General features: G+C 37.4%; 1 long non-coding RNA gene across 1 annotated transcript in view; it reads left to right on the top strand.

Annotated features, from left to right (window-relative positions):
* Nucleotides 1–1,065, top strand: part of LOC126263214 (uncharacterized) — a 110,914-nt gene extending 109,849 nt beyond the window's left edge. The window contains exon 4 of the long non-coding RNA XR_007546866.1: nt 957–1,065. This is a non-coding gene — a long non-coding RNA (uncharacterized LOC126263214). The remainder of the gene's footprint in view (nt 1–956) is intronic.
* The last annotated feature ends 12,599 nt before the right edge of the window (nt 1,066–13,664 follow it).

Here is a 13,664-nt window from a genome sequence, read left to right as displayed (position 1 = left end):
GTACAGGAAAGCTGCATGCTGATAGATAATGTTTTTATAAACCAAGATGAATTTAATCAAATAAATTTTTCCAGTTAAGAATAATCTGTCTGATCATGATACACAGCTCGTTAAGTATATAACATAGCTCCATACAGTAATGAAAAACAGTCCTCCAAATTAGTGCATTCAGTTTTAGGGAAAACTTGCGACAGTTAAACTGGAATGAGGTGTAAGGGAACCAGATGCTAATCTAAAATTTAATCTATTTCACGATACCTTTGTGAGTATATTTGAAAACATTTTCTCTAAAAAACAATGAAATGTAATTTTAAGAAACCATCTAAAAACGATGGCTTACTACAGGATAAAAATGTGTTGTAAACAGAAAAGGAAAATTTATCTTATAGCTAGAAGGGGTAATGAGCCAGAAACAGTGGAACTTTGTAAAAACTACTGAATTGTATTAAGAAAACGTATTAAAAAGTGAGCCACGTTGACTCATTCTGTGTTTACATCCTTGCCTACTGATGCAGTGCACCTCTCCCTAGTCACAAGGTGGCGCCTTGGTGGCCCCGTAATAGAGTCCTAAGTTGTGTTTCCTTGGGCAGCTTGTTGACGACATTGGAGTAAGTCAGACACAGCCAATTTACCATGCATTAAGGAGAAGGAGGCATAGTTTGCTGATAATGGTTGGAGTGCTGTTCATTTTCTAATGCCATCTTGTCTGTCCTTGCAGATAAGGTACTCATTACTTGACTGCCACATGTCCTCCCATGTTGAAGGTGCTCCAACTACACTGAATTGCCTCTGTTTCTCCATCAATCTATTTGAAGAACGGAATTTATCTTTTGGTGCCTCTATTTGACATTATTTGAGCGCTACATTTGTATGTTTTAAAATTTCCTTTAATTACAATTTGTTCAATGTCTGCTTATCTGTCAGCTGCATCTGAAATTAATTGTTTTACGCCCTAGGCTGCCACGTGTGTTAGTGACCACTGAGGTCGAAATTGAGTCTGATTTGTAATGGAAGTTGTTGCTTCCTTGACTGATGTAGCGACCAGAAAATTGCCTACAGTTGTGGTAAGTAAACACCATGATTACGATCGTAGATGTTTGAGTGCTAGCATTCAAGATTTGTCTGTTTCCTTCTAAGTCAGTTAAGTTAATTTGACTGATTGCTGTGTGTGATTATTACATCACATTATTATTATATCTTATTGTAAGATTAACTGGTTAATCAGTAATAATTCTTGGTAAAATTCTGATTGTTACACATAAGGTTTGGTCAGGGGTTAGGGCCATGCTCACATTGAGTTTTGGTCTTGGTCTGAGCATTTTCATATATTCCACGATTATTATGTATGATTTATATGTTTGCTTGGTTTCTCTCAGCCTTCCAAGCTGTTCATAGCATTTGGAAGTGCTATTCAGGGTCCTATTTGTTACCCACTGGTCCACCAGGTGCAGCCTGTCTGTGTCGGCTGTGTACGTGCACGTGGGTGGCATGTCAATTCCTGTCTCACCATAATCTCTGAGACGTTATGGCCTCCTGGTATGCTATGACATCCTATATCAGTCGAATTTCTAACTCATAGCTCCCGGGAGTTAATTTACCCAGTTGTACTCATTATGTTTTTCATCTTATTCAGACCTGGCCTGCTGCAGCTGCCCCTGCCATGGTTTAACTGTCTGAAATTTGATTTTGTAACGTAAAAGTTTTAATGCTGATTTACTACTCAGCTGTTAAATAGTATTTTATTATTATTTCACCCCAGTATCTTGAATGTGCCAAGGAACTTTCTCTGATTTACTGGATGTTCTCAAATAAAGTGATTCACTTTGACCAGGGTTATAAGAAATTTGCATTTTTTATTTATTTATAATGAACCTATTGTGTGTTGTTAATGTGGAAATCTGAACTGAGCGGTTTCCATTTTTAATGTATTTCAGAGAAATGCTCTATATTTATGGTGGTAAGCTAGACTAGCAGAACTCAGAAGAAATGTGTTTCCTAGGTAGTATTCTGTGACTGATCAAATGCTTTCAGAACTGTGAGTTAGTACTGGCCAGTGTTACAAATAATTTATTTATATTGAATCTATTCTTCTGTTTACCCATAAATCTGAATTGAAGAGTTCTGTTTTTAACGTATGTTTGAAAATGCTCTATATTTATGGTGGTAGGATTCAGTAGGAATTTGTTTTGTTCGGCAGTTGAATTACAAGATTTGTCTGTGCAATAAAATGTTGTTGAACTTTTGTGAAGTAACAAATGACTTATGATGAATGCATTTCAGCTTCCCACAATGGTTTAGTTATTCCTTTAACCTGAGGCATTTCAAAAAGTCCAGAAATATGTGCATTATATCTGAGATTAGCACCTCTGATAATAAAATTAAAACAGCTCGGAATATTGCTAAAAGGGGGAACAGAGCAACTAAGAGCACAGCAAGACTGTTTTTCTATCAAACTCAGTGAAAATTTTGTTAACAAAATGTCAGAAGTAGAAAAAGATTTTAATTATCATTTTTAAGTGGTGTAGAGAAAATAGGATCCAGCTACTTATTATAAAATGCAAGGCAGTACTTGGAAGAGGTAATACTTATGCAGTTTGATAAAAGTGAAGTTCAACCCACATCTCCTACTTAAATTAGGAAAATAATAAATTCACTCAAAATAAAAGCTCACATTGAATTGATGTCATTTCCAACAGAATACTAAATGCTTGTTCCCTACAGAAAAATATGATTATTAGCCACATATGTAGTTGCTCAGGCCATCTTTCCAGATAGGCATAAATACGATATTGTTAAACCATTGCATAAATAAGTGGATAGGTCTGATGCTAACAACTACAGCCCAGTCTCACTTCTGATGGCTTTATCTAAAAATCATGCAGAATTCTTGTATTCTAGGGTAGCATCACATATTTGTAAAAATGAAGTACTAACAAAATATCAGTTTGATTTTCAGAAAGGCTTTAACTGATCAAATATTAAATGCTCCGAGTAACTGAACGTCACTGACTAATTGGGGAGATATCAAGAATGGTGTCCCACAGGGATCAATCTTGGGCTTTTTACTGTTCTTATAATATACACTCCTGGAAATTGAAATAAGAACACCGTGAATTCATTGTCCCAGGAAGGGGAAACTTTATTGACACATTCCTGGGGTCAGATACATCACATGATCACACTGACAGAACCGCAGGCACATAGACACAGGCAACAGACCATGCACAATGTCGGCACTAGTACAGTGTATATCCACCTTTCGCAGCAATGCAGGCTGCTATTCTCCCATGGAGACGATCGTAGAGATGCTGGATGTAGTCCTGTGGAACGGCTTGCCATGCCATTTCCACCTGGCGCCTCAGTTGGACCAGCGTTCGTGCTGGACGTGCAGACCGCGTGAGACGACACTTCATCCAGTCCCAAACATGCTCAATGGGGGACAGATCCGGAGATCTTGCTGGCCAGGGTAGTTGACTTACACCTTCTAGAGCACGTTGGGTGGCACGGGATACATGCGGACGTGCATTGTCCTGTTGGAACAGCAAGTTCCCTTGCCGGTCTAGGAATGGTAGAACGATGGGTTCGATGACGGTTTGGATGTACCGTGCACTATTCAGTGTCCCCTCGACGATCACCAGTGGTGTACGGCCAGTGTAGGAGATCGCTCCCCACACCATGATGCCGGGTGTTGGCCCTGTGTGCCTCGGTCGTATGCAGTCCTGATTGTGGCGCTCACCTGCACGGCGCCAAACACGCATACGACCATCATTGGCACCAAGGCAGAAGCGACTCTCATCACTGAAGACGACACGTCTCCATTCGTCCCTCCATTCACGCCTGTCGCGACACCACTGGAGGCGGGCTGCACGATGTTGGGGCGTGAGCGGAAGACGGCCTAACGGTGTGCGGGACCGTAGCCCAGCTTCATGGAGACGGTTGCGAATGGTCCTCGCCGATACCCCAGGAGCGGTGCGGTCCCCTACGGCACTGCGTAGGATCCTACGGTCTTGGCGTGCATCCGTGCGTCGCTGCGGTCCGGTCCCAGGTCGACGGGCACGTGCACCTTCCGCCGACCACTGGCGACAACATCGATGTACTGTGGAGACCTCACGCCCCACGTGTTGAGCAATTCGGCGGTACGTCCACCCGGCCTCCCGCATGCCCACTATACGCCCTCGCTCATAGTCCGTCAACTGCACATACGGTTCACGTCCACGCTGTCGCGGCATGCTACCAGTGTTAAAGACTGCGATGGAGCTCCGTATGCCACGGCAAACAGGCTGACACTAACGGCGGCGGTGCACAAATGCTGCGCAGCTAGCGCCATTCGACGGCCAACACCGCGGTTCCTGGTGTGTCCGCTGTGCCGTGCGTGTGATCATTGCTTGTACAGCCCTCTCGCAGTGTCCGGAGCAAGTATGGTGGGTCTGACACACCGGTGTCAATGTGTTCTTTTTTCCATTTCCAGGAGTGTATTAAAGACTTGCCACTCTATATTAACAAAGACGCAAAACTACTTCCTTTTGCTGGTGATACAAGCATAGTAATCACATTCAACAAACAAGAATCAGCTAAGGAAACTGTAAATAATGTTTTTCAGAAAATTATTAAGAAGTTCTCTGCAATTGGGCTCTCACTAAATTTATAGAAAACACATTACTTACATTTCTGTACAGTAAATAGCATAACACCATTGGTAAATATGGACCTTGAACAGAAGTCTGCTGCTAAGGCAAAATACACAAAATTTCTGGGTGTGTGTATTGATGAGAAATTGAATCGGAAGGAACACATTGATGATCTGCTGAAATGATTAGGTTCAACTACTTATGCTATTAGGGTTTTTGCAAATTTTGATGGTAAACATGCCAGTAAATTACCCTACAATGCCTATTTTCATTCACTGCTTTCATATGACATAGTATTTTGGGGTAATTCATCATTAAGAGAAAAAGTATTCATTGCACGATAGCGTATTCTCACACTAGCAGCTGCAGCCCACCAAAGTACCTTTATAATACATACAGAACACACAATAGGCACATTTGTCATAGACAATTATATAACCTTTGAAACATTTAGCAACGAAATTCTTCCCTTTCTGTGTTGGAAAGCAGACAAAATATTTTGTCCCAAATATTTTCAGTTGGTCGAACTGACTCCCCTTTCTTAAAAAGTTATTAAATTGGAATTTTTCCTTTAGCTCTTGTTGGCCCAGTTCTGTTCAGAGGGTGAATTGCAACAAATACAACTTCACTCCACAATTCTTTTCAAATATGCTTTGCTGACTGAAACCACACACATACCATCTGACAGATAATCCTGTTCTCACATTCAAGAACTCCATTTTGCTGTGGTGTAAATGTCACATTTAGAGATGTTTCAGCCTAATTGACCCAACATATCTTTTTACATCACAGTTATCAAACTCCTCGTCTAGAAGAGTTGGGAGTTCTTTAATGTTCAATTGAGCTTGTTGTTTCATCATCTCAATAAATAGTGGCAACTTCTGTTAACCTCATACTTTTGCTGTAAAAGATTTGTCACTCTGTAACCAGAAAAATCGTGCTTAAAAACAACAAGATATCGATAGCCAGCTAAATCCTTTTCTTCTATTGGACCACAGACATCAGCAGAGACTAATGCTCCTGGGACAGTTGATTTATCGACTCAGTTACCAAAAACCAGCCAGTGATCTTTAGCTAGCATACAACCCTCACAAAATTAATCATCATCATCGATGCCATGTGTTGTCTAGAATGGTTGTATATGTTGTTTACTCTGATGCCCAAATCTTTCATGCCACCTTTTGAAGAGTGCCATGCTTTCCTTTACATCAAAAGACGGTTCTTGCAGTATCACTTTCAGTGCCAAACAATAAAGTTTATTCTTTCTTTTGCATAAAGTAACAGTAATTGGTATGTTGTTTCTGTAAAATAAATACTTTTTTGTCACTTTGATCTATACCTTTTTCTCCAGACTTTCAAACAGAAAATAAATAACAATGACCATCTAGATGGTAACACACATCTTCAAAATATTGTCTAGTCCACCTTTTCCCATCAAAAGCTTCAACACCAATACAGCCATTTCTGTTCATGCCAAGATGGCAGGGAGTGATGCAATTCCTGTGTAAAGTGCAAAAAAAGGTAAAGCATGGTTATAGCTTTGGTGTATGGATTATAGTGTACAAAATCCTTCCACAATAACAATGTAGGCCGCAGTAACAGTGAAGTTCATGCTGTGATATGTTGAAAGGGAGAATGAAGTTTCATTGTAAAGCTTGTGAACGTTTTGGAGAAAAAGGAACACAGAACCTAAAAGATAACAAGTGAGCTACCAAACTACAACTCAGCAATAAATACAGAGCTAGACATAGTTCTCCATTCAGATTCAAGATTAGAGAAATATTTGTCCAGCAATCTAAGCACTTCAGAAAACGAAATTAAGAAATCCGTGAAAACAGTGTGTAAAGTGTGGAAAGTGATTCTACAAAACAGGAAACAGAAATTCGTGAGCAAGACAATGACACAAACCCACACAATTAAAGTGTAAGCAGTATGAGGATGTAACTGTGGGGTCGGGCAGAACAATATGGCTGCCCTGAGGTAGCTCAACTAACCTCTGTCGAGCTGAAGTTACTTCATTCTGATCAACGTTTGTGATAATATGCTGTGTACCTTGTAAGACAATAAAATATATTTGTATGGAATCATACAACCTGTTTGTTGTTATTATACATAACTATTATCCTGAGTACCATATCTCCTACAGTGGTGACACCGAAATTTCATCCGCGTTGCATTTAAAATGTAAAATCTCCCTTGCCGGTCCCTTTTCCTATAATGCTGCAGGTCCGAGGAACGCCAATCTCACCTTTTCGTCAACGCCTATGAATTCCAAGAACTCTTCATGCCTCAGTTTGGCACAATCGCGAGAACCTGAAGTGTCTGATTCGATAGTGTGTATTAAGCTCCTCCATGCATGCGTAATGGTCAGATTCAGGACAACCGCCTCAGTAGATTCATTACCTCATGAGCATATCACGTACTCACAGCATCAGGCAGCTCCTGTGGACCAGCACTAAGCATTACACACCACTGGTCACGCCTACCTTCATGCTCAGGTTGCATCTAACACATTGCACATACCTCCGTGTCACCACAATGTTCTCTGCCGCAATGCTTCTGTGCCTGCTGCACTTGCTGTGCTGCGTTTCTCTACACCACATTACGATGCGCTGCTCCTCGATACTTCTGCACCTATCACTCCTACTGTGCTGCGTATCTCTGTGCCACTTCATGATATGCCACTCTGCAATGCATTGCTCCTACCACGTCTACCGCACTGGGAAACGCCCACCTCATGATGGTGCAGCCTCACATAACCATGGCTTTTACCATTCTGAATGTCCTTGGCCAGAACTCCTTTCCATTGAACGTGGACTCGCCTGTGCTGTGGTTCGCGCTTAGTGAGTGCATAATGCAGTCCATAGGCATCAGTGAGGATAATGACAAATTTGCAGTAGCTCTCAGCCACCTCGGTGTTTACACTGACATCATTACTGACTTTCTGCTTCATGTGCACACACAAACAAACAAGTACAAGACTACCAAGGCAATTCTGCTTCAACACCTATCCCACTCGGCAGAGTAATAACCTCATCTACTGATAAGTGAAACCTCACTCAGTTACAGCACACCTTCAGCGCTGTGGTGCATTGCGCCCTGTGGACTTTGTGGCTATTCCAACTGCTGCAGAGCATTGTAATGGTGATGCTTGTGTATGAGCATGCTCCATTAGATTTCAAACTATGCCTGGCTGACAGATGCTAGCACTTGCTCAGCACCACTAACTATTATCATCATAACTGTGCTACAACTGGCAGCATCCCCAGCTACATCACCAACAACAGAAGACCCCCATCCAATACTAACCGATCCCCATCAGCAAACCCAGTCACTACTGTGCAGATGCCAGCTACCCGATATCTACTAGGGCTCACCAGACGTTGCCGAGTCCACGCCCACTACAGCTAAGTGTGGTCTCCTGGGCGACAATCATAAAGAAATGCCTACAGTGCCGACTACCACTTGTGCACCTCCACCTGGTCACTGATGTATGCCTGTCAGTCAAAAGAGTGCCAGTTAGCTGGGTACTACAAACGCCCATGTGTAGCACACCTTCTGGTTCTACACATGCTTCAGCTCTGAGATGTTACATTGCAGACAGCCTTGCTCATAACGAGACTAATCTCGTAGCTTGATATGGGCGCATCAGGTCGCCGACCTCAGCATGATTCCACCATCTCTAGCTTCCACTACATTTTCACCTTCTCCTATGCAATTGCGTGAAACTAATAACTCCATGATACCGGTGTTTGGCAATACCTTAATCACTCTCGATCTTGGTAACCACCCACCTATGCCCTGGATGTTCTTGGTGGCTGAAACAGTGGAACCTGAATTAGGAATTGACCTTGTCAGGCACTACTGTTTACTGCCAGAAATGAACTGCACTCCACTCCTGCACTATGAGGACTAATGGTCAATCATTGGCAAGCTTTCTGACTCCCTTCTTGCCAACAATATGATGGTATGTCCTCCTTCACAGCCAAAGATGCCTTTCCATCTTATCTTGAAATGTTAAGCGCTCCTGGATGAGCTCTGCATAACATCTTCCATGCACTCTGAACTCTAGCATTCCAACTCAGATATGCGAGCAACCAATGGCCTCTGCTCATGCATCGCAAAGACATCTAGCGAGCTTCATACAGCTCAACATCAACTAACTCACTGCTCACTGTTCTGCAACAAGCACACTCGTTGCCCGACATTGAAGACATTAGGCCAGCCTCAAAACAGGTCAGTCAAGAGCTATTACCAAATTTTGGTCATTTGACCATACCAAGTGTTATCGACACTGCTTTCGTGACCATGATGTATGTTGATGATGGTGTTACAATAACACCTATAACTATCCCCTCAGCCCCCACTTCACTCCAGCCCATCTTGCCAAAGACTAACATTGTACCCTCCAGGTCGGCACAGTTCACTGCATCAACACCACCCTTGGCCAACTGGTCTGCCACCGCCCCCTCCATCTACCTTCTCACAAACTCAAAGCAGAAAAAGCCATCATCAACAAAGTCTTGGATGCTAGTATTGTGCAACCATCACTAATATATTTATGAGTATTGTGTACCAGAGACAATATTTTTTAAAAATTTCTCGACTTAATAATAAGATTTTCGTTTTGTTACATTCCACAATCAAAAATTTATCTATTCCAACAAAGAAATTTATTATTTTAAAAATATAAAAAAGTGACTAATATGTGAGATGAATTTAAATTTGATGAAAAAATGTTTAATAAACCAAGAGAGGAAAAAGTCAAATGTACAGTTTACAAAACAATTTTAAAAATTTTGGTTTTATTCTCATTTCTGTATTAAAACCAATATATTTTTTCAACCAAATGATAAGATTCTATCAATTCTTGTTAACTTTAAACCAAGATTAAAACATTGTTTAAATCCTACCATGTAAATATATTTTAATAACTTCCTCTTTCTGGTGCTAATGGTAAATGTTTGTGTAAATGAAATTTTTTGGATATTCTAAATTGACATATAAAATTTTAGAATACTTATTATCATCTGATATTTTAAGTATTTTTTCAGAATTAAAATATTTTGTATCTAACCACTCAAAATTTTTAAGTGGTAAAAATTGAGATATTGCCCAACCATATAAATTATTTGCGTCTAAATTTGCTGCATAATTTGATTTTTTTTTCTGCCTCAAAATTTTCCATGTATTTATTATTTCAGATTCCTTTTTGAAGGAATGAAATTATATTGTAATGGTTAAATAAATGTAATTCAACTTTTGTCATTTTTAACATAGAATGCCAAGATAAACCAGGTGCTGTAAAATACCAAGATGGGTTGAGTTTATAAGATTAAATATGTGTGTCTCTAAAAATTTTCAAAAACATCTGCTAGTATTACAACATCTGATTTATTACATAATTTTGTATATGCATCCAAATTTTTAATATTGAATTTTTCCAAACAAATTTTGTATGATTATAATCTTCATCAGAATTTTTTTTTCAGTTCTAGAAGAAAGATATTCTTTTTTTAGGTAATTTCGTTTTATTTAATTTTTCTTCAGAATTCATGCAGTCACAAGGCTACACTCCATTTTTAATCGTTAAATGTAATTATTCACCTTGAAAACATTTTGGTCTTTCTCTAGATGTTTGTTTCATAGGAGTAGAAGATAATTTATCAGTACTTAAAACCATAAATTTTAATGTATCTAAAAATCTCAATGTTAATCCATCTCAAACCAATTTACTGAAAGATATACACTTTTGTTCATTATATGGAATCGTATTAATATCTGAATTACCGATTGCTAATTTTTTGATAAACAAATGAACACTGTAATTTTTTAAATTTTGAATATAAACTGGAATAAAAGTAGGATTTTGGTAATTAAGATTACAATCTTCATGAGCACTGTTTCCGTATGTTAAATGACAGTGATCTCTTACTTATTTATCCTTCAGTTAATTGTTTTCACAGATAAAACAACTTTTTTAAATTCTTAAAGTCTATTTTATCTTCATTTGTCATTATCATTGGAATACTTCATTAAAAGATGTCAACACTTGTCTACATTCTTGTTTTAACATTTCAACAAATTTTTTGCCTTTATTTTTACCAGTATATTTTACTGCTTTTTATAATCACCAATATAATATTTATCATAATATCTAAGTGAAAATGGAATAAGTATTTGATATTCATTAATATATGCTTGTTCCGGATCCAGTTGACAGGGTTAACATCTTTTAAAAAAACGTTTAAAATCTGCATTAACTACAAAAGGATACTTAATAAATGTTTATAATTTTAAAAGTCAATTTTTTTTCATTTTCTACAGGTATATCTATTTATACTTCTTTATGTTACTTACACAATTGTTTTTGCGATTGTTTAATTTCTCTCATGAAAGAAAATGTCTTACGACATTAACATCTATTGTAAGGATAAATTTTTCCATTGTATTCACTGGTTTGTGAACTAATTAATCTAGATATATTTTTTAGCCAACAATACTGTGAATTATTTTTGTCTTGAATTAAAAGAAGGTTAACATGTTGTCTTATTTATTTTTCTATGGTAAAGAGAATACACAACAAATTTTTCTCCTTTATATTTCTGTTCATATGTACAAGCATTAATGAAAATATTTGATTTTTCAAATTTAGGGGTATCTGTTAACTGAACAGGAAATTATATTTTTCTTTTTCAAGAATCTAGTTTTAATCTAGATTTTTTTAAATTGTATTAATTCTTTCTACTTTTTAATCTATGGGATATAAAGCTGTTTTTTTAAAAAGAAAACATTTTTGGTCTGCGTTATTTAATTTAATTACAACTTTTTATCTTTAATTTCTTCATGTAAATTGGTGTAAGAAAAACTGGAAATTGTTTTGTGTCTATTAACACTCAATCCTAGAATATTTTTGTAAATTAAAGAAAATCTTTTATTCCTTTCATTTTCTCCATTTAAGTTAATAGTTTTTTCATTGATTTTTGATAATAGTCTTCTAACTTAGTTGTTCTTAATGAAAGTTAGTTACTTTTTTAAAAATTGAACTCTTGTTTTTCATCGTGTCTTCTAAACATACAGTAAAATTTCATATTAGCTTTATGTGCTCTACTTTGAATTAAAATATTCTTAAATTTACTGATTACTTACTCTTCAATTTGATTAAAAAATTCTTGTGGTTATACAATATTATCGACAGTATTAATTTCGTTAGTTATTATTATAGATTTAAAAGCAGAAGTTTTTCTATTTATTCATTTAGATGATTTAAAAATCATCATCCAGAAAATTGTAAGCTGAGCAATTTTTCAGATAGATTTTTGTTTAATTTCTCAATAGTTTTCTACTAGAATTCTTGCGAATGATTCTGATAATTGAGATTATTAATATTACTTTCAGGTGTATTGTGAAGATCGATTAATACTTGTGTATTAAGTTTAGAATAATGTTTTAAATTTTTCGTTTTACTGATTTCATGTAGTTCTTTTAGAGATCTTTTATTCAATTTGCTGTCATTACTATTAATATTGGCAACAGGATTTAGGATAAGATCGATTAATTTTCTGTATTAAATTTCGAATATTAATTTTAAATTTATTGTTTACTCGAAGTTCTTTTATATTTTCATATCTGAGTTCTCTCTTCTTCGTTTCTTTCATTTTAAAATAATCAATAAATTCCAAGATCCATTTCCTTTACAATAATTTTCTAAATCAGTATAACTTAACCACATTATTCTTTGGAATAGTTTTCTAAGTTTTGGAATAGCTCAGTTCTGGTGTATATTTTGATTTGGTTTTATCTATATAAAAGAGTTTAGATTTTTAAAAATTGAAGCATTTATGGTCGAAATGTACCTTTTAAAAATTTCAGTTGCTCATATGGATAAACTCGATCTTGCAGAATTTATATAAGGAAAAATTTATCAAAATTTTTATTTTTAAAATATAAAATAATTTTGTTGGAATAAATAGATTTAGGATTGTTTGATATAACAAAACTAAAATCTTATTTTTTAATAGAGAAATTTTGAAATGATATACTCTTTGGTCCAGAATTCTGATAAATATACTACTGCCATCTGCCAGTGCCTGGGCTTCTCCTACCAAGCTCTCATCAAAAACGGTAATACTTGGCGACTGTGTGGTGATTATCGGTATCTCAATGTCCAGACTTTAATAGACAGCTACCATGTATTGATCTTAAAAGACTTCACCACTATATTCAATGCTGTTCATAGTAAAAGGGTCTATTTACAGATACTTACGACTGATGAGGACATGCCAAAAAAGCGATAATCACTCCATTTGGTCTGTTTGAGTTTTTATTTATGCCATATGGATTAAAAAACGCATCCCAGACCTGGCAGAGGTTTATTGATGGCTTCCTTTTTAACATGGCCTGCTATTCTGACGAAGATAACACGATAATTTTCTTACTGTCTCCCAATGAACATGAGATTCATTTACTCACTGTTTTAGACAAGATAGTGACATATGGCATAGTAATTAATGCCAACTGTGGCAATCGTGTGTCATTCTTGTTGGAAATTTGATTGATGCTTCAGGAATATACTCCACACCAGAGAAAAGGGAATAAATCCGCCTCCTATAACCCCCTCGGACTATTAAGAACTACGACGTTGCCTTGGAGTCATCAGACTTTACAGGTGTCCTCTGCCACATGCTGCTGAAAATCTCTTGCTTCTGACTGAGGCAATGTGCGGCAAGAACGCCGCAGCATACAACTCCTGACATGGGCGCCTGAAATGCTAATAGCTTTCAACCAGATTAAATCGGACATCGAACAGGCTGTTACCCTCGCCCTTTTGTCACCAGAAGCACACGTCGTAATCACCACAGACGCCAGTGACCATGCGATTGGCACAATACTGCGACAAGAGATCGCTGGCGTAACATAGCCGCTGCATTTCTTCTCTCGAAAGTTGACCAATACTCAGAAGAAGTGGTCGACTTTCGACAGAGAGCTCTTGACTATATATGAGGCAGACCGATGTTCCCAGGATGACATTGAAGT

The sequence above is a fragment of the Schistocerca nitens genome, chromosome 6, assembly GCF_023898315.1.
Source record: "Schistocerca nitens isolate TAMUIC-IGC-003100 chromosome 6, iqSchNite1.1, whole genome shotgun sequence".
Taxonomy (NCBI): domain Eukaryota; kingdom Metazoa; phylum Arthropoda; class Insecta; order Orthoptera; family Acrididae; genus Schistocerca; species Schistocerca nitens.
This window is presented reverse-complemented; position numbering and strand designations above follow the sequence as displayed.